This window comes from Rhinolophus sinicus, chromosome 4 (genome assembly GCF_057876585.1).
Source record: "Rhinolophus sinicus isolate RSI-liver-muscle chromosome 4, RSI-T2T, whole genome shotgun sequence".
Classification (NCBI taxonomy): Eukaryota; Metazoa; Chordata; class Mammalia; order Chiroptera; family Rhinolophidae; genus Rhinolophus; species Rhinolophus sinicus.
Window position 1 is genome coordinate 6,731,305 of NC_142504.1, and position 21,719 is coordinate 6,753,023.

A 21,719-nucleotide genomic window follows, 5' to 3' on the forward strand; every position below is an offset into this window, starting at 1 on the left:
CAGAAACTTGTACCCCACCCTTTCAGGGCCTGCAACTTAAACTCTGACAACCAGACACAGCCATCAGAGACTTTGATCTGGAAAAGAATAAAGTGAAAAGAGACCTGCACAGAGAGTAAATTCCGGTAAAGGGGCAAAGGCATGGAGCTTTCAGAGGCAGCCCTGGTAGAGGTCCTGTCCGAAGCTTCCATACCTACCTGTCTCTGTGACCTGCCGTGTTTCCTTTCAAGCATGGCAGTAATGGCTTCTGCCTTTCTGAAGGAATGCTGCTACCCTGGGCTTGAGTAACAGTGAAAGACCTCACGGTGCTTTACAAGGACCCACATGATATGGCCCCTAGCTGTCCCTCCATTGTCATGCAGCAGTGCGTCTTCTGGTTAACTGTGTTCCAACCATACTGGCCTCCTGCTGCTCCCACCAGGCATGCTTCTCATCCAGGGCCTTTTCAAATGTCCCATTGCCTGGAAGGGTTCTCCTCAGGTTTCCAAGCCCATCTCTTCACCTCCTCTTCTTGGAGATTCTTTGAGATACCTATCTTACAACAAAGTCCCTTCTTTGTTTTCCTATCAAGAGTGGGATGTGGTAATTTTAAAGAGGATCCTTGGTGGAGGCACAGTTTCTTAACAGAACCAACAGATCAACACCAAGTGTCCCACACGCCATGTTTGGCCCTTTTGCATTTCTCTTCGTTTGAGTCTAAATCAGGCCATTAACTCCAGCCTGAACTGCAGCAATGCTCTAAAACCAACCTGCATTCCCCAGTATTAGCCTACCCTAATGTATCCTCTAATTCATCTTCCTTAAACTCTAAATAAGTCATTTCTCATACCAAGATAATGTCGCAATAAAATGGGATGAGTTGTAGAATATTAGAGGAGCTTTTCATTACTAAACACAGTTAAACATACTTCTCATTTCTTTTTTTACATTTCAACTGGCTATGTCAGAATCAATTAAATACAACAAGAAGGTTTTTAAAGTAAATATCATAATTATTTTTTTTGGGGGGTAGTGACAAAAATAGAAAAATAGAACAATTTTATAGGAACCTCTTTAGTTTCCATTTGCAGATATATGCTTAACATTTTTTTCTTTACTGTTATGGATTATCCCTCAAAAAACATATGTTGATACCCTAACTCTCAGTGCCTCAGAGTGTAGATGTAATTAGTTAAGATGAGGTCATACTGGAGCAGGGTAGGCCTTAACTCAGTATACCTGGTATCTTTACGAGAAGATGGCCATGTAGAGATAGACATACATAGAGAATGACATGTGATGATGAAGGCAGAGCCTGGAGTTATGCAGTTGTGAGCCAAGGAATGCTAAAGATTCCTTGGAAATCACTAGAAGCTAGGGAGAAGCAAGGAAGGACGCCCCTATAGGTTTTAGAGAGAAGATGGCCCTGAAGACCCCTTAATTTTGGACTTTCAGCTCCAGAATGGGGAGAGTAGAAATTCCTGTTGTTTTCAGGCACCCAGTTGTGGTATTTTGTTACAGCATCTGTAGCAAACTAATACACTCTTCATGTGGGTGGAAAGGGTGTCCTTGCAGAGTGTTTTTCAAATGACTTCAGTGAGAAAAGACTAGCCCATTTTGTTTATAGTACAGTCACATATGGTAAAATACAGTAAACAGGAGCATAATATTTAAACATTTTTTGGGAAATTGCCTCTATTGTTGTGTAGTTTTCACATTGAAGCTCATAAACAAATCCCACAGAGTGATTCTGTGCTTGCATGTAGAAGCATACATTACCGATGTGCACTGCCATTTATTTGCTTGTGTTTACAGGAAAAACGTTCTAGAGCAATTCATCTCTATGACATTTGTTCACATAAATTGGCATTATGAGTAGATTAAAATTTTTTGGACCTGTGAGCATGAATTACTAAATTTTAGTGTTCCTATTTCTAGATGAACATCATTCTTCCATTGGGGGGGAAAAAAGAAATGACAACATCTAGGTATGAAGAAAACTGATTTCACAGCTCTGTCTGATGACTGTGCTAAACTACAGGCAGCTCAGACAGGTAAATATTTAACACAATGGCACAGTCCTTACTAACACTAATGATAAATTCTTCACCTTGCACTTTATGCCAATTCCTTATTCTGTCCTTGATTATAGAGAACATCCAATCATCCCAGAGCGGGCTTTGGACATAGTAGTAGTCAAACAGTAAATAGTGAGTAAATTGAAAATAGTGCCCCTCATATTCGAGTACCACATATATCCACTTCAATGTGTCAATGCAGTTACAAATATCGTGCGTCCTTTTAATCTAAAATGAAGCGTGGCAGCATTAGATAACGAGATAAAGAAATGCATAGCTATACCAGCGATTTATGTATTTCCTCTCACTTTTGTAAGGAAAATGCTTACTCCTCATGCTAGTTATATTCTAGTTGGCACCAGACGTCTGCTCCCTACTGTCCTCTGCCCTGCTCTGGGTCCAGGTGGCTGACCCCTGCAGACTACATCACCTGAACCCCTTACTGACTTGTTTACCAGGTGATCTGGTCAATGAAAAGCACCACAGGACAACAGAGGGCAGGAGGAAAGGGAAATTGAGAGTATTACTGCTCTACTTTCCCCTTGCTTTTGCACCTTCCTTTGGTAGCCATTGAATTCCTAATCAACTAAAAATCCCACAGGGAGACGCCTTCTCCATGGCCAGTGGGTCTTCATCGTAATATTTTTTGATGGCAACTACTGACCAGAGCTGATTAGAAACCACCCAACTAGTACCACAGGCTTGTTTCATTCTGATACATTATTCATCTGGTTCTTCTTTACATTTACCTATGCAACCCTTGATTTAGAGAATGCAAACTCTCTAATTCCAGCATTATAATCAATCTTCTCAATCCATGCTACAGCAGAGTTCCAAAATAAGGACTCCCTCTTTTTCTGTTTATTTGTTTAGGCTGTGGAGGCATCAGAAAGTGTTCATACCAAGGAGTGTTTAAGGTAAATATCCGGGCAACAGCTATTTTCTATGGCTTGGGGCCTGCAGGACATTCAAAATTGAATGAGACACTACTTGTGATTCTAGAGTTCAAAACCTATTTAGGGGAGATACTTTCTATTCCCACATATTCAACATCTGATTCAAAAAAAATGTGTTGTTCTACTTAATATGTACTTTTGTCTTCTTTGGGAAGAAGTGTCTTTGGACACTCCTTGTATGAGTTGTGTAAGCCTATTACCTTTACATCACTTTTACAAAAACAAATCTTGTTCTGATATTTAATCGGCAGGTATTTTTAACTGAATCATATTGAAGATGGAATGTTTCTTCCCTCTTCTAATGTAAAAATGGATCTTTCTCCTATATGAAATATTTTTGCCTTTTAATTTAGAGGGTCTTTGTTGGGATAACATCGTATATCACCCTAACTTCTCTTTCCCTATGAAACATTCTTAGTTAATCCCTGAGGCTATCAGTCAGGATAGTGGTAACCTATCAGGGTGGGCCTGGGAGATTGACTGAAAGAGGGCATGAGCAGCTTACCAGCTTGCTCAAGAGTTCTATGTGTATCTTAATCGGAATGATGGTTACACAGGGCTATGGATTTGTCTGGACTCAACAATCTACGTTTGAGATTTGTATACCTTACTATAAGTACTTTCATTTCAATAAAATAACAAAACAAGTTTTCTTATATTCTATACATAGAAAAATACCATGTTTTTTAAGCAATGGAAATAATCATATCATCAATGCCAGTATGTGGATCTTGGGTGAATTACCTCACGTAGAATCTCTAACAATTATTCATTATTATAGGTCTCTCTCCTTAGTTTCTCTTAATAAATACAAAAATCTTAGTTACAAAACAAGATACTAGTATTTGAATACATACAGCCAAGTCAGGCATAAAGTAAAAGTATATATTTAACCACAATTAGGAAATGCTTCCACTCATCTATTTAAGTAGTCAGCATAATATAGGCCCACAATCTACCAAACGTTTTAGATTTTTCATTTTTTATATAATATTTTCATAGCCAGCCTGAGTAAGAAAAACTAGGACCTTCTGAAAATGAAAAATTTTACTCTACTTTAATAGACTCTCTTTTGTTAGTAAGCTTGTCAGATGAGTCCTAGTCAATTATTCTCTCTAGAAAAACTGTTCAAAATTTACCAACATTTTTTTTTTTTTAACTGTTAGCGTTAAATTGTCCATGTTTGAGGACTTTAAATTGAGAATATTCTAAGATTGGCATGCACATACTTTGGCTCATCAGATGCACATATTTTACTGTCCAACCACTATAACATAAAATCTTTGATGCATGTACTGATTTCTGACACTGCCAAGATTATGACGGACAAGTCATCATCAGGAGAAGAGAGTTATTCTTTCTTTGAGATCTTTATTAAGTCTCGGAGGCATCCAGGGAGGCTCCTGAATTGTGGTACGTTTGGTTCCTAACTTACGAATACTCCAGATGTGCACGTTGGCTGCCTAGCTACTACTCCCAGAGGTAAAATGACCTCAGCCCTTCACCAATTTTACTGGTACGAAGAGCGTTCATGAGATGTTTCCTTTCTTTCCCTCTCTCCAGCATCACGTGTCCAGTCTCCCAGGAGGTTTGTGGCCCAGTTTCCGGTCCCTGTGGCCACGCTCACAACAGACGACCATGAAATCTTCCTGTCTCTGGTTTACCAGGGCATTAAAATCACATGCCCAGGCTTCAGCACAGTATTTTTTTAACATGATATTTATGTTATGTGCATAAATGTTAGATAAATGAAATAATGAATAAATAAATACAAGGAGTTCTACATAATGTCCATTTCAGTCTATCAATACTCAGAAAGTTAAAAAAAAAAAAATCCAAGTGACGAAACAAACCATGCCTCTTAACTACTAGAGGAGTCTATACAATGCTTATGAAAAAGTGCTTTGTTTTATGAATCCCAACATTTCATAAACATAAAAGACAGATAGTAAGGCAACATAAATAGCGTCACATATATTATTTCTAGGCCTTTATTTTTTAAGGAGCACAAATAATTTAAAAATGCAATCATTTCAGAAAGCTACTTTAGGTAATTAAATCTAATGAATTTTTAATGTCAGTTCCTCGAGGGCAGTGGCTATTTCTTATCCATCTTTAATTATTACCTCTTCATAATATAGTGCCTTTGTAAAGAGTAGGCAATTGTCAGTTGAATGAAATAAAATTAAATACAATTTTTATTGTTAGTACTCTTATTAGAAACAATACAATTATGGGACATTTATCATTCTCAAAGCAGTTTTGCATTTAGTATCTCATATGATATGCATCTATTAATTGATTCATTCAAAAAATAATTATGGAGTTTCAATTGCACACACAGTTATATCAAGCTTATATAACAAAGAAGAAAACAGATGCACAGATTATTATATTACTGCATGGTGTAGAATGGGGCATATGGCAAAGCGATAAAATCAAGCCTCGAGGACAAGGGAAATCCTTCTGAATAAAGAGACACTTGAAGGGTGAGTAGGAGTGATCTGGAGAAAGAGGACCAGGAAGTGGAGGTTCCATGAAGAAGAAATAGTACATGCAAAGAAGGGCCTTTAACACAATAAGCCAAGGTAGTAAACAACTCAAAACCCTGGGTTATAGGGAAAGTGGAAGAGACCATAGGTTTTGTAGGAAAACTTTGTTTGTTGGTTTTAAAGATTGATTAAATCTGTAAATCTTTGAAGTACTTATATAAAGTAGTATTTACTTCTCTAGGAAGAAAGAAGACAGTGAAAATTAAGAGGAATTTCCTCAAAAGAAATATGCTATTAAGCCATGGAAAGACATGGAGGAACCTGAAAGTCATATGACTAAGGGGAAGAAGCCAATCTGCGAATGCTACATCCTGTAGGATTCCAACTATATGATAGTCTGAAAATGGCAAAGCTATGAAGACAGTAAAAAGATCAGTGCTTGCTTGCCAGAGGGGGAACAAGAGAAAGCTGAATAGGCAGAGCATAGAGGATTTTGGGGGAAGTGAAACTATTCTGTATAGAACGGTGGATACGTGTCATACATTTGTCAAAACTCATAGAATGCACAACACCAAGAATGAACCCTAATGTAAAATATGGACTTCAGGTGATGACAGTCTGTCAATTAATGTAGGTTCATTAATTGTAACAAATATTCTACTCTGATGCAGGATGTTGATGGCGGGAGCGGCTGTGTGGAAATGGGGACCTGGGGTAAATGGGAAATTGTTATACTTTCTGCTCAACTCTGCTGGGAACTCAAACTGCTTAAAAAAAATACATTCTAGTTTAAAAATGAAGAGACTGAATATGTAAAATAGAAGAGGTAATCATGAAGCTTGGGTCACTTGAATAGAAGGAATTAAGGAGATTCAAAGCACAGGGAATTTTTAGTAAGAGTCAAGTCATCTTTTCTATTTTGTCAGTAAAAACGAGTGGGAAAGAGGACTTATGGCATAAGTAATTTTGTAGGTGTAAAATGTTTACAACGGCAAAACTGTGGATTCCTGTACGGATTTTCCTACTTTTCTGTGTTAAGGAAGAGATAAAAATGAAGAATGATGGACTAGAGTATTTGAGAAGAGTGGACACAGTGTGGAAATACCACTGTGGACGATTCCTAACCTGGGAAATAAAGAGATTATTGGACAGTGTTGGAGTCCAGCTGAGGTTGGAGCACATGCATTTACTGCAGCAACAACGTGTGAAGGTATACAATTTTTCTCCAGCAGGGCTACACAGTCCCAGCTAAGATGGAAAGAAAGGTAAGAGTTTAATTAATCCAATGCTGGAGGTTTGACATTTAGTATGGACGGTGGGTTCAGAGGACAAGAGAACTGAGGATACTTTAAAAACATTCAACAGATAGATCACAGGCAGATCTAATGGAGAGAATAAAACATAAAGACTGGTAGAAAGGGGGAGAGGAGAGGAATCTGAGAACTATTGGTCCTGCTGATGTGACATTTCCAAATAACCAAATGGTTTGCCCTTGATAACACCCTATAAGACAGGCAGAGATAATATAATGACTATTGTACAGAGAAGGAGCTGAGGAGCAAAGACGTTTTCTGCCTTTCAAATGTCAGCTAATGCAGGCTTGACTTGTGTTACACTTGGGACTGAGCCCCACACCTCCTGCCTCTAGACCTAAGACTTCTATTTCCCTGCATTGAACCTCTGGCGACAATTTATGGGCTCACAGTAACCTGACGGACAGAAGGTATGTTTCTCACGCTTTTCTGGAGCCTTCGAGGTGTCACGTCCCTCTTTCAGATCGTTATCTCCATGCTCACACTGAGGCCTTACTCTATGCAGGGCAGGATGTTGCCCGTTCAATTATTATAACATTTCCTTCCCCTTTTAGGTGATATGACACACTGAAAATGTCAAATTATTCTAAGGAATGGGATTTTCATGAGGAAGAGTTAAAACATAATTGATTATGTACTAAAGTCCTAATTTCAACTGTGTCTCCTTAAAGCCTTTAAATAGAGAACACAGCATATGAGAATAATACACTTAGGGCTGATTCCAAACCTGCTTGGAACCAATGAGGATGAAATACAGGGACACTGGAAGCTGACAGGAGGGAGTGGGGAATGGTGAAGGGTAGACGGTGTCCTTGGAACTGTGTCTTCATTGTCCGGTGAGAGGAGGAACCTGAACTTTCTAGGAGGTATAATGGCTCGGTAAGGACCAGAGAAAGTGTTCTGTCACCTCAGGCTATCCCAGAAATAGAATCATGATCTCTTTTTATGTGGAGAGTAGGTTGGCTATTGATCTTATCGGGGGATGTAAGCCTGAGTTTAAAAGTTCAGTGGTAGTTGTAAAAGTAATACTTCAAATTATATTATTTATAGACAGACTTCTCAAACTTTAAAATAAGTATTTAATTTCCAGTTAAGCATGATACTCTTGCTGTGTCCACCTGCATATCTGTTAAGGCCGACAAGCTTTAATAATTTTGAGAACAGTCTGATAACCAAAGAGATCAAGTTGTATTCCAATGGTATTTGCCAAAACTTAGCCCAAAAGGGAGCCTTATAGAGATACAGATGAAAATCTATACTGGAAAAATCTTTACCAAAGATTATATATAGCAAAGTTGCTTTTCACAAAATGCTACTTGGCGTTAAACAGTAATGAAATAAATAAATAAATGAAGAGGCGAGCGTGACCGCCAACAGTTAATAATCTTGGGAAACACTGGGTTCAGTGGAGTTAGCAGGACCCTCCAGCACAGGCTGGCCCGTGTCCTCAGCAGTTGACTATAATGTGTGCATTTACCCAGAGAGCAAAACAATTGGACGCTATGCACTCATTCTCAAATTCATTTCCCCATATAATAGTTTTCCTCAAGGAACATCACAGAAGACCAGGTCTCTGAGGAATATACTGCGAAAAATGAGGCCAGTACACTCATTTGTCCCTTCCGTGATAGAAACGGTTTCCGGGCCTCCTGTTTAAATAAGGCTAAATGGGAGGGAAGAGAAACATGAGACCATCGAGACCATCGTGCCTTTAGAGACAACATGACCATAAATTGTGGTCTGTGTGTAAAGAACTAGCAGTAGCAGAAATTCAGATCCTGAGAGGCTCCTGAAATGCTTCCGTCCAACCCCGCTCCTCCCCATGCCTGTGGTTCCAGCGTGTTCCTCTCTCTTAGAGTAACCTTCATCAGACTCCCCTGAAAAACCGTCACCTTGTTCTATTTCAGCGTCATCTCCCATGACCCCATGACCGTTTCCATGCCTTTGCATTCTAAAAGCACTAGCAGTTGTAGCGACAGAGGTAGAAGTAGCCATCCAGGATGCATACTAACAACGTCACATGCATCCGTACAATTAATCCTCACAGAAGTCCTAGGAGGTCGGTACTGCTACTGTTTACATTTTCTCAGATAAGAGAATTGCAGCAGCTAGCGTTTCAGTGACTGGAGCACCTTCAGTCTTAACCATCGTACTGCATGACTTCCCTACAGTCAGGACAGGCTTCATAAAGCAACACTGAAACCATCCAGAAGGCAGGGAATCAGAGGTACTTTCAAAACCAGACAGAGCATGCCAAAAGCAGTAGCGTGAATGGATCTGGACTCTAAGTGTGCTCAGTATAAGTGCTTAGAAGGTCGCGCGCGGGCTTTCAGAGACGGAGTGAGGGGAATTGACAAGACAAGAGGCTGGGAAAGTACGAGGAGGTCAACTGATGAAGCCCTTTACATAAACACAAGGACTTGAAATTGATTCTGTGGCCAACTGGGAGCCAAAGGCCAGGAAGGAATCACGAAAGAATAAAAACGGAAAGGAATAAATTAATTATTCATAAACGGATCTGTATGACATTACAATTAGAATATTTTTCTTCTTGTGACAGCTTCAACTTGATTTTGTGAAACAAAAATTTTGTTGAAATATTTCCCAGGACACTTCCTTCATCGGCTATGCAATTGTTTTGTTTATGTCATCTAGCCATAGAAATTTGATTTACGTATTAAAACACTGTTCCTCATACAGAATATTTCCAATTCTTTCTCATTATAATGAACACTAGTATCTTTGTATCATTTTTACTTCTATAAATGTAACTGTACTATATATATTTTCTAAAATTGTTTATGTTTTCACTCTATATGATGTTTTGGAGATAATTATATTTGAGTCATATACCTAATACTTATACTTTTAAAATTGTCCGTTCAAATTCACCTCCGCTACTCAACCCCAATGTGTGCCCAGAAAGCCTGACTTTCATGGGCTATATTGACGGGATCCCCTTGCTTTCTGGCTTCCTATCGAGTTCAGCAGGAGATCAGAGAGGGAAAGGGAGTAAGGGCCCAGGATTTGTTCCCCCAGAGTTCTTTCTGTGACTCAGGATGGGTTAATGTGATCTACTGAAACCACAGTTCCTGTCAGGTTAGCTCTCTCCAAACAGCTACGTCGTCCATGTTTTGGCAACGGCCCTTCCACGAGTCCACTTAGGTGTCAGGTGGTATCTTCCCACTTTGGCTCGTCCCGGGATACTGGGATACTTCACTATCCTTTGCGGTTTTCCTACACCCTGCTCACATATTTGTAAAACTTAATTAAACTCTGTCAGAATTACCCAATTCTCTGTCAGAATTACCCCAAACGTTTTCTGTTTCTTGCTGCTAGCCTGATATACCAGAAAAAAGGAAGAATAAAAAGGTTGATGTTTCTTTTTATATGTTTCTTTTGTGATCTGGATGGATACTAGGGCTGTTTACTAACATACAGAAGATAGAATGGCAGGAAAACATTAGGTTGGTGCAAAAGTAATTGCTGTTTTTGCAATTATTTTTAACCTTTCAAACTGCAATTACTTTAGCACCAACCTAACAGAGAGGGAGTGGGAGGATTTGGGTAGGGAAAACAAATCAAGGCTTCCATTGGGAATACTTATATTTGAAACATCTGTGACAGATCAAAATGGAATGTCAAACAGGCACTGGAAGGTGTGAATCTGGAACTCAGCAGACAGACTAGCCCTATAAAGCTGGGAGTTACCATGGTAAAGCTGACCTTTAAGTGATGAGAACAGATAAGATTGCCAGGGAGATCATGGAGGAAAAAAGACCTCAGGGTCAAGGCTGAGATTTGGGGGTTCATACTGCAGGTGCAATGGTCATATCCAGTAAGATATAATGATAAAATTATTAAATGAAAAGCAGTATCACTTCTAATGACACAGTGTTCAATTTATAATAAACCTGTAACTCTTAAATGTTTACATGTAGGCCTAAGCTCAAAACCTAGGAGAAAACAGAAGTATTCCATTAGTAGGAGAATTTGGCTTGTGATTTGCAGTCCTGATGAGTTCAAGAAGGCCCAAAAAGGACTTACAAACTGAGATTATAACTTTGTCTGAATCATATGAAATATTTAAAATGTATAATACATGAATACATAGAACGTATTTTAGGGCCAACACAAACTGAAAATCAATATTAAAAATGGTTAAATTTAAATCCAAAACTTAAATATTCTGTGGGTAGTAAAGGATCATTTTTAAAACTTTGTTTCTGTAATTTATGAACTTTCTAGCTTTTCTACAATGAACACAAATTACTTCTGCAATTTAAATACAACCATAAATGTTTTGTTCTTTCATTTGATTTTATTTTTAAGAAAGAAAATCTCCAAAACACTTTACGGTCAGCATTACCATTCTTGTACTTTTTTTTTTTTTTTTTTTTTTTTTTGATGGATGCTTATCATCACCTTCCACCCACTGGAACCTTTGTCATGTCTCCTACTGTTCTTTTCACATCCATCTCTGACAACTCTAACTCTCCGATGGTAATTTTAACTCCAATCCTGCACAGCAAACCCAAGCATCTGCGCCTGCTCCCACTTTTTCCAATACGTTTTTAATTTGTTTGCAGCAGGGACTTGAGATCTCTGGCTGCACAGAAATGATTTCAGGGTTGAGAACAGGGGAGTGAAGGACAGAGTGCTATGTCCTACCCACGACACATTGCATCCCAAAGATAAAGACAGAGGACGATCTCTGGTTGGGCTCCGGGTTTCTGGATCAAGAGTCCAGGGATCATGGCACAGGGTGGGGCTTGTTAGACAGTCTCCTTCTTTCTTCCTATCTTTGTCTGGGCAGCCTTATCTCTAGTCCATAAAGTGAAGCCAGGTATGCCTGTAACAGGTGTCGGTCACATTGCTCCCCCAGGTACTCCTCCAAACCAAAGTTTTCATCCATTTTATAATCAGAGAAATCTCCACTCATTTTCTAGCACTTAGGTTGTATCCTGTCTGTCTTTATTTGTGACCTTTTAAAATCTTGTTCTCTGTCTTCACTGTATTTTCTTGAGAACCTAGGACAGGCTTCCTGAGTGATGCCATTTCGATCTTACAGGCTTTCTTGAATTGCAAAAATGTATAGTGTACAGTGAAGGGCATTCTAAGAGAGGTACAAGTGAAAGGATTTTGTAGCAGTGGAGACCATGGATTGTCCAGGTAACTCTGCGAAATAGGATTCGGCCTACTTAGTCATGTAGATGTGGATAAATGGGGGGAGATGTGGCTGGAGACAGGCCAGCCAGCTGCTGACTCTGTGCAAATGGGTGGAAGTATATTTTCTGCTTTCAGATAGAACCCAGCTACCTAGAAGTGCCCATCTTGCTCTAGTAGAGAACCATACTGGTTATTCCATAGTTTCAGCTGCAACAGTACTAAGGCAGAGCTATCTAATTTAAGCAGTGACTCTGTGTTCTGGTTTGGGTGGACTACAACTAGAATTATTCCACCTGAACAATTTTGAGGCTACAGGATCCTTCCAGAATCTACTGATCTGAACTAGCGTGTGAATTGCTCCAAATAAACCATGCTGCTGAAAGAGCAGTTCATACAATATTGCATTGTGCTTTGAAGTTTGCTTGTAAAGAGCCTAATTCTGCACTATGGAGCCCCGTGAGAAACAGGCATGATTACAGCTGCTCAAGCACTGAGCGATCTGACCTCTCAGATGTTCTTTGTCAGAACACTCCAGACACAGTGCAAAGAAAGACTTCACGGAATTCATCCACTGCCACTTACTTCAGTCTGATTTGGCGGGGGGGGGGGGGGGGGGAGATAGGGGTTGGGTCACGACAGGAAGTGATTTCTCAAATTCGTCACTGGATCTTTATCTATCCTAGTTCCATGCTATAGTGATTTCACTTCCCTCAACTCATTCCTTATCTAAAGGATCATTCTATAACATTTTTCCCAGTCCTTGCTATATACTGAGCATCACGTATACCCAGCCTCTCAAAGAGTAGCTAGTTTGAAAATCACTTTCCTTACAATCACTTTCCTTAAGAGCATCTAAAGGTAAGGCAGGTAAGTCTAGTTATGAAATGGCTCAGACTCGTGCTTCAATAAATGTCACCTGAATTGGAATGAAAACACGGGCATCTGTAATAGCCCTTTCATGCTCATAGATCTCTTACTGACCTGTCCAAAGAAATCTGAACAAGTAAAACATTTGACAGCAAAGACTACGCCAGCTAGTTTTCTAATTGATGCTTGAAAGAAACTCCTCCACTCCTAAGTAAAAAACACATTAAATAAATAGACTTGGTAAATTTTTCCCATCATAATAGTGACTTTAGATCGGAGGACCATACTGTAATAGAATAACTTCAGACATTTCCTTAACTTACAGGTTCTTTAAAGACTTTTTTTCAAATAGTAATTTATAAATCCTCTAACTATGACCTGGAATATCACAGCATCAGCGTTATCTGCCAAGTAAATTGTTCAAAAGTTTATAATAGGGCAACTTGAAGCTACTCTACACTACACTATAATGCTTAATTATGACTTCATTCATGAGCATGTACCTTCTTGAACTATCAATGTCTACCTTATTTTTAGCACTTTTTGTTTTGCCTTTATCTATTTCAAATACGCTGATCTGTCTTTAAATAAAACCTCTTGATACAAGTAACATTATACAAAAAAAAAAAAAAAACAATTCCGGAATCTGGATGTCTGGGCAAGAGTCATTGAGGAGGTTTTACAATGTGTAGTTTGTCAAAAGAGCTTATTGTAACATTTTAGAGCCTTGGTGTTGAATTGGCACTACCCAGGGTGTCAGCAGAATGGGTTCCTGCCTTAGGAGGTCAAGTTCTAGGTCACGCCCATACCTATTGTTTTATCCCGCCCATTACCTGTTCAGCTACTTCCTGCCAGTTTTTACTGCCTCAGAGTTTCCATTTCCCCATTTATAAAATGGAGTGAATGCAGTACAACCTCAGGTCTGCAACATGAGTGAGAAAAATAAAAATCAACTAAATTGATTATTAGACAGCCTGGTAATAGTGTTTAATAAAATGTTAGCTATTAAAATGGCACAGGTGTCTGAAAAATAATAAATATGAATTTACTCATGTATCTTTGGTAATGTGGCTCCTTAAAGCAATGGCTTGCGCTTAATGTTGCACAAATAGTAAATTTCTAAACATGGACCACTGAAAACTGGCATAACCACCTTCATCAGGAAGCAGAAATATATTCCCACAGGAGCTGAAAATGATTTTATCTTGAGAGGAGAAAACATGAACTTGGCAATCCATCTTATTCTTTAAATTTAGTTTGATTCAGCAAATATTCTTCAAGCTTCTCAGAGACCAGTGTGTGTCTTACAGACATAAAAGGACAGATAAGACCTGTCCCTGTCCTTAAAGAATTTTACAATTGAATGCCATAGAAACTACGTGGATAAATCAAGAATTGGCTGACTGTGATGCTTTGTGTGGTGGAATGAAAACAAAGGGACCAGGAACGAAGGATGGGATTCATTCAGCCTGAGAAAAAAAGGGGAGGACTCCTGGAATAGATGGCATTAGAACCAGGCCAAGCCATGGATAGGTAAGAAAGCCAAAAAATGAGAGGGCGGGACATGTCTTTCCAACAGGAGAAATCATAAGGCTCAAAGGCAGACAGGCAAGCAGGAATGTTCCAGAACACTAGCACATCACATCAATTTGTAGTGCATATGATTGCAATGTTTGCATTTGAAAGCACAAGGTTCAATGTCAATATTTTGCCTTAAGAAGAGACGCCAATAAACGGGCATATTTTCCTGAATAAATGTGTTTTCATTATTTTAAAATTTGCTTAACAAAAGGAGTCCAAAACGTTATATACTGTTTTACTACAGCTCCTATGCTTTTCAAAATTATTTATTTGCCAATAATAAAGAATTTTCTAGCCTTTTGAAATATAATTATTTAGAAACAATTAAGATGTTTCAAATCCAGAGACATCAAAGTATATTATACACACACACCCCCCCCACACACACACACACACACTTTTTTTTTGTTTCTCCAAGTTCCCGTTGGGAATTGTAGCTGTTTCCTACGTTGTAGCTTAGTGCCAAAAGTAATTTGATTAGTCAAATGAAGTTAACACATCTTCATTTTTGACTAAGGGCAATTTACTTCCTGCTGGTCATTTGCAGTTTCTACTCCTAATGAAGGACTCATTTGTAAAAGTGAAAGTTTGCCTACAGCTGCTGCTCAACAGGTCATTAACGAGTCATAAATGAGAGGAACATTTACACCATCACTTCAATCGTATGTGTATATACTAAAAAAAAATTTAAAAAACACAATACAAACAAAAACAAAAACCCTAAAATATATTAGATCATGAGAACTATCACCTAAAATACCCATTCTGTTCCCAGCCACACGATGCCAAAAGGATAGTTTGGTAAGAAGGCTTAAGATTGTGTATTTTTTGTTTCGTTTTGTTTTATTCCGTGCTTTACCACAAAACAAATTCCGCGTAACAGTTACCCATATCTAGAGAAGGAATACTGAAAAGCACCCTCTCCATATTGCCCCATCTAAGCAACTTTACCCTTCCTTCCCACCTCAAGATAACCACGACCTGACTTATCAAAGCGCTTCCTGACTTGTCTTCATAAAGCCAGGTGGTTGTTTAGACACCAAATAAGTACATGTTCGAACCTGCAAGAAATTATATATTTTTTTTCTGTCTGGCTTCTTTTGTGCAACACTGGTTTTACGAGATTTAACTGTTGTTGCAGTAGACGTTTAGTCACCTTTCTTGCTATTATGCCATTTTATAAAAAAAAAAATTATCCATTGTATTATTGATGGACAATTCAATGCATCCTGATTACACACAATGCTGCTATTAGACAACTGTTTCACACATCTCTTCGTGCCTTTGTGCATGAAGTGCTATTGGTTACACATCTAGGTGTGCGATTTTAGCTCTTCCAACATGTGCAGCTTCAACTATAGTAAACAGTACTAAACTTTCCTCACATACCAGTAGGTTATGTGAGCTCCTAATAATGGACGTCTTCACCGACATCTGACTTTTAAAAGACTTTTAAAATTTATCCATTCTGGTGAGTGTTGTCCAGGTATCTCATTAGAGTTTTAACTTTCGTTTTCCTTCTTATTAATTGAGTTGAGCACATTTTCATGGGCTTAGGGACCATTCAGATATCCTCTTTTGTAAAGTACCCATTGTGTCTCTAACCCATTTTTCTGGATATTTTTTTTTTTCCTAATGAAAAATGTATAGTACTAGTTTATATATTAAGGATACATGGGTAGTAAATATACGTTTTCCATTTCCTGGCTTATCTTTCTATTCTTTTAGTAGATTCCTTTAAAGAATAGAAGTTCTTAATTTCAATATAGTCCAATTCATCCCCCTTTACCTTTCTAGTAAGAGTTTTCTGGATTGCACTTAAGTAGTCCTTCCACACTCAGAAGTCAAGGAAATAATCTCCAATATTATTTTATAGAATCTCAAGAGCTTTGCCTTTTTTATTTAGATCAACTTCCCCCTGCTCCAACCTGGCATGATTTTATATTCGGTATCTAATAAGAATCAAGCTTCCTCCCCACATAGGTGTCTCATTGTCCAGCACTATGTATTGACAATAGTTCTTGCCCTACTGTGTGCAGTAATCCTTTGTCACAAATCACATATCCACATGGGTACAGGGCTGTTTCATAGCTCTCCATTCTGCTAAATTAATCTGTCAAACTTATACCACTACTTTTTATCTTTCTCAGGGTGCCTTTGATATGCTTAACCCTTTGAGTTTCAATGCATAGTTTATAATTAGCTTCTTGAGTTACACACATACCTTTACATAAAAACTACAGAGATTTTTATTGGGATTATATCACTGAATCTATAAATCAATTTATGGAGACCATCGTCTTTGTGATGTTATCTTCCAGTTCATGTATAAGGAATTCCCTTTCATTTACTTAGTCTTTCTACTTTTCTTTTAGTGATACTGCATAGTTTTCTGGAAGATGTCTTAGGCATTATTTATTAGATTTGTTCATATACATTTGATTTTGATGGAGTTAGTTTTAGATAGTACAAGTATTTACTTTATTGTATGTTTGTTGACTGTATACAGAAATATCTGAGTTTTGTATATTAATGTGGTGTCTAGCAACATTTTCAGTCATTTGAATCTTATTCATTGATTTTTCTTTATTTTTTAAATTATGAACATAATTGTACCCTCTGAAAATAATTCCTTTTTATTTTTTGCATGAAAATCCTTATAAAATTTATTTCTGTGTTTTGCATGCCTCAGTGGCAGCAAGTAACATATTATAAAGAATTGGTAATTGCAGCTATAGTTCAGAACTGAAGGCAAAGTTTTACTTTTTTCCCCAAAATGAATAACAAAATTCACATAATGTTTCTTATTCATCTATGGATATGATCTGATTCTTTTTCTTATTTTGCTAAAATGTGAATTACTCTGGTTTTTAGAAAATAAGGCAATCTTGAATTCTTAGAATCAACCTAACTTTTTCATGATATGTTATCCTACCCATATACTGGTAGATATTGTTTCCTAATATTATCTTTATGATTTTTGCACCTAGTTATTTGATGAGTTTGACTTGTAATTTTACTTCCTTGTATAACGTTTTCAATTTTTAAGCATATAGGTAATGCTGAGATAAAAAAAAATAGTTGAACATAAACTGTGACACATGTATTAAATGAATACCTTTAAAGGAATAAATTAATATGTAGACAAGTCCACAAAATATAATGAAGAGTAAAAAAAGAAAACCTAAGCTGTAAAAGGGTCAACATAGTATGATGCAATTTTACAGTGTGTGAAAATATAAATATCCAATTATGGAAAGGTTAAAGTATAAAACCATACATGGACATGATCAACACTGATGCAATATTTACCTCTGGGTAGAGATAAACAGAAGTGAGACTGAAGAGTCATCAATTTTATCTGTGATGTTTATGTCTGTGTTAAAAAATCTTTTAGTAAATAAGGCATTAAATTAAAAATTGAAACAGGTTTTCAATATATTTCACATCCTGTTTATATCTATATTTGAAATATTTTAAAAAGTTAAATGAAAAACAAATTAAAAAATAAATATGGGGACTTCATTGTATGCAAGAGATTAAATAAAATAAAAAAAGCACTGTATTCAGAGCCCACCATATATTACCAAGGATATAAATGCATGATGGTTCCCAATAATATTATCCTCATATGAATTCATATGATAATGAAGATCAGTAAATTAATACAAAAACCTTTCCACATTTCCTCCTAAACTCCTAATAATATATAGCTCACTTTATATGAATGCTTTGTGTAAAAGGTTTGAGTACTTTATTTCTAAATTGATGAGATCTTATTTAATCTAGGATTAATGGATTTAATCAGTTGCCAGCTAATGGACTAAAATAAAATGTGCATAATTACTAAAATTACTGGGTTATATAACAAGTTCAAGCAAAATTTCGTTCTCAACATAGCTTAGTCCACTAGGTCAAATGGCATTAGGAATCTGTTCTCGCTACCTCCTGACCCTGTTTCCCTCATGGCTCCTCCAGGTGGTTCCAGGATGCCCCAAAGCTACACGCTCACTGTCTATGTTAAGTTCTGGATGCTATACAAAGCATATTAACTGGGTAGCTCACAAACACCAGAAACTTATGTCTCACAGGTCTAGAACCTGGGACTCCGAGATCAGGGTGCCAGCATAGCCGAGTTCTGGTGAGCTGTCTTCCTGGCTGCAGACTGCTCACTTCTCCCTGTATCTCCATATAGTGAAGAGCAGAGCTAAGAAGCAACCTCTCTCCTGGCTCTGATAAAGGCACTAATCCTATTCACGAGAGCTCCCCCCTCACAGCTTTATCTAACCCTAATCACCCCCCAGATACCCTACCTCCTAATATAAATTGATTGATGTCTTTTGAAATACAGCAGTTTGTAAATTTACTGATATCATTTCTTTAGGTAATCTGAATTTAAAAAAATAATAATAATAAATTCTATTTTAAAATACCTATTAATTTTATAATAATTCCTTTATTCAATCATCCACCTAATGGTTAATGACACAAATTTTTAAGGCATACACTGATAGGAATTGTCTCTGGAAATTTTGCATATTTGCTTTCTATATACCTATTTGAGTATTTCCTTAAGATTTGTGTCAAAATAGTGAAAAATGTGCAACAGATGTATCATTGAAACTTCTTCGATAAAACAAACAAACAAATGCATTTAAATCACATCTAACTTTTTTATGACGCAATTGTGAATTAGGCCCTTCTTTTATTGGTAATTAAAATGTGGAACAGATGGTATAGAGTTTGACAAAAAGCGATACTCTCTCCAAACTAACATGTTGTCAACTGATTATTCACAAAATAAGGATCTATTCCCTTGATCAAGAGTCTGTTTTAAAGGTTAGGCAATAAGAAATGTTCTTCAGCTGTGAAGACGTGGCATTTCACAAGCAGAGAACAGCTTCCTGATGCTATGAATCTTTGGCACTTTCTGTGAGTTGCCATTCATCTGAGAACAGCCTCATTAAGTACCTGACATGTTCATTTGAAGAAATTTCCACATCATTGTCACTAAACCATAGCAGCCACCTATACAATCATTTTAATCAATTATCAGCAAGCACAGGAAGAAACTTCTCTGTCCTCACCATGCATTTCCCCTAAATTATTCTTTCTTTTGAATTCTCCAGAAGGAACTCGATAGGATACCTAAGAACTCTAGGGCCCCAAAGAGCTTATCAGGAGCCAGAGCACCTCACTTTGCCCGTGGAGTTGACTCCATTCCAGACGTAAGGCTGGGAGATGAGCCAGGCAGTCGGGAGGCCCAGGGCCAGCTCTCAGCACAGGAACCCAGGCTATAGATGCTCAATGTAATGCCCAGAACCCATCTCTTGAAGGCTTGGCAAAAGAACTAACCAAGTGAAACACTAAAGGGGACAACTTGCCTTGGTTATCGGGTCTGCTGATTCTTAGAAGTGACCCCATAGATCTAATAATCAAGGACTTCCCTTGGCCAGACCCTGTCCTCACTACTTACGTGGTCATGTGATGTTCGTACAGGTGGCCTATATACTCCTGGTTATTAGAAGACCAAACCACTGTAATCCTAATGATATCTTGGTCTTTCTAACTCATCCAGATTTCTCCACTGTACAGAAAGTTAGAGAGAGCGAGGGTGATGAGGCATGTATGCACAAGTGTATAGGAAGTGCAAGCTGATGAGCAAGTGTACGAGCATCAAATGGAGGGACTAATGTGTGGTAGTTGACACAATTAGGGTTGGCAATATCTTGCAGCAAAAAAAAGTAGTAAGAATCATCTTTACATTCACAGCAGCTAAAAATGGTGTATATAAAGAATTGCCAGAAAATATGGAAAGTTCTAGTCTTTAAGAGATACACAGATTAAGTGAAGATCAAAGGTACATTGAAGAAAATAAACCCCCCTTTTTCTTGGATAGCCATTGCCTCACTGTTATAATTTATCTAACATCTGACAACATTGTCATAATTCTTTTATATATACAAAACACATGGTAAATTTCAATGTATTGATATTTGAAAAGTTCCCTTCAAATTTCAGAGTAAAGGTTTTAGCTAGTTAGTGTTGTCCAGTTGAACACCCTCCAACTTCTCATCAAATTACCCAAAGAGAAACAAGAAAAATTGTAAAACTGTACCAGAGAAATTGAAATATTAATCAACAATCTGCTGTACATCAAGAGGAATGCACAATAAAATAACACATTAAATTCTGTAGCAAAACATCAAGGCCAGTTAGAAAACTAAAGAAAATTTTACCCATAGTGAGCTTTTCTACTTCAGAACCCTAAAATACTCACTGTTTAAGAGAGAGAAGCCATACCCCTAATGCATGGAAAGATCTTCCAGGGGGTGATCAGGGAAATTTCTATTTCAATTCTATCACTAAGACTTGTCCTCAACAGTTATTTCTGACATAATTCTCTATAATGTAATATGACATTGGTTGGAATTGGATAGTTATTGACACAATGAATCACGGGAAATGAAATAGATGGTTAGAAAAATGGAGGAAAAGTCTTGGAAGCAGGGAATTTTAGGTATTCTATATTTATTTAATCTTTCTGCCAGGGTAAAATCTATAGACTTTAGGAGTTCCTATATGTATAAACAGGTTAAGTTCCAAAATCTGTTCATATTTTTGTTGATAAAGTTCCAAAGTGTTTTTAAGTATATATATATATATATATATATATATATATATATATATATATATCCTAAAAATAATTGCTAATGCCATTTGTTGATGATAGAAAGAGTTAATAACTTTTGTTCTTGCCTCACTTTTATAGCATTTATGAGTATTGGGAGGTTGATAGGGAAAAAAAATAGTCTTCAAGTAAACCTGAAATAAAATATTCTATAATTAATCAGATTGTCAGGCAGAAGAAGCAGTCATAATGGAATAAAAACTGTAATTATGTGAGGTAAACAATGTTAACTAAATTTATTTACATATGTTGAACTTATACAACATTATACGTCAATTATCTCAATAAAGCTGGAGGGAAAAAGAAGACAGATAGATGGCTACTTGACATTGTAGTTTTTTGTTGTTGTTGTTGTTGTTTTTTTCCAAAGAGGTTTGTATGTCACTAAACCCTGAAACCTAAGTCTAAGAGGAGGCTATGAACAGCAATTTGATCACTAGTAAGATAGAACATGGGAAAATACATCATTTGATTGTATAGACTGCTGCTCACTCAATAGGAGTTCAGAAACAACACTCATACAGGTCTGTTAAATACACTGCAACATAGTACACTACAATAGTCAAGTTGCACAGGCTGTTAATAGTTGATTT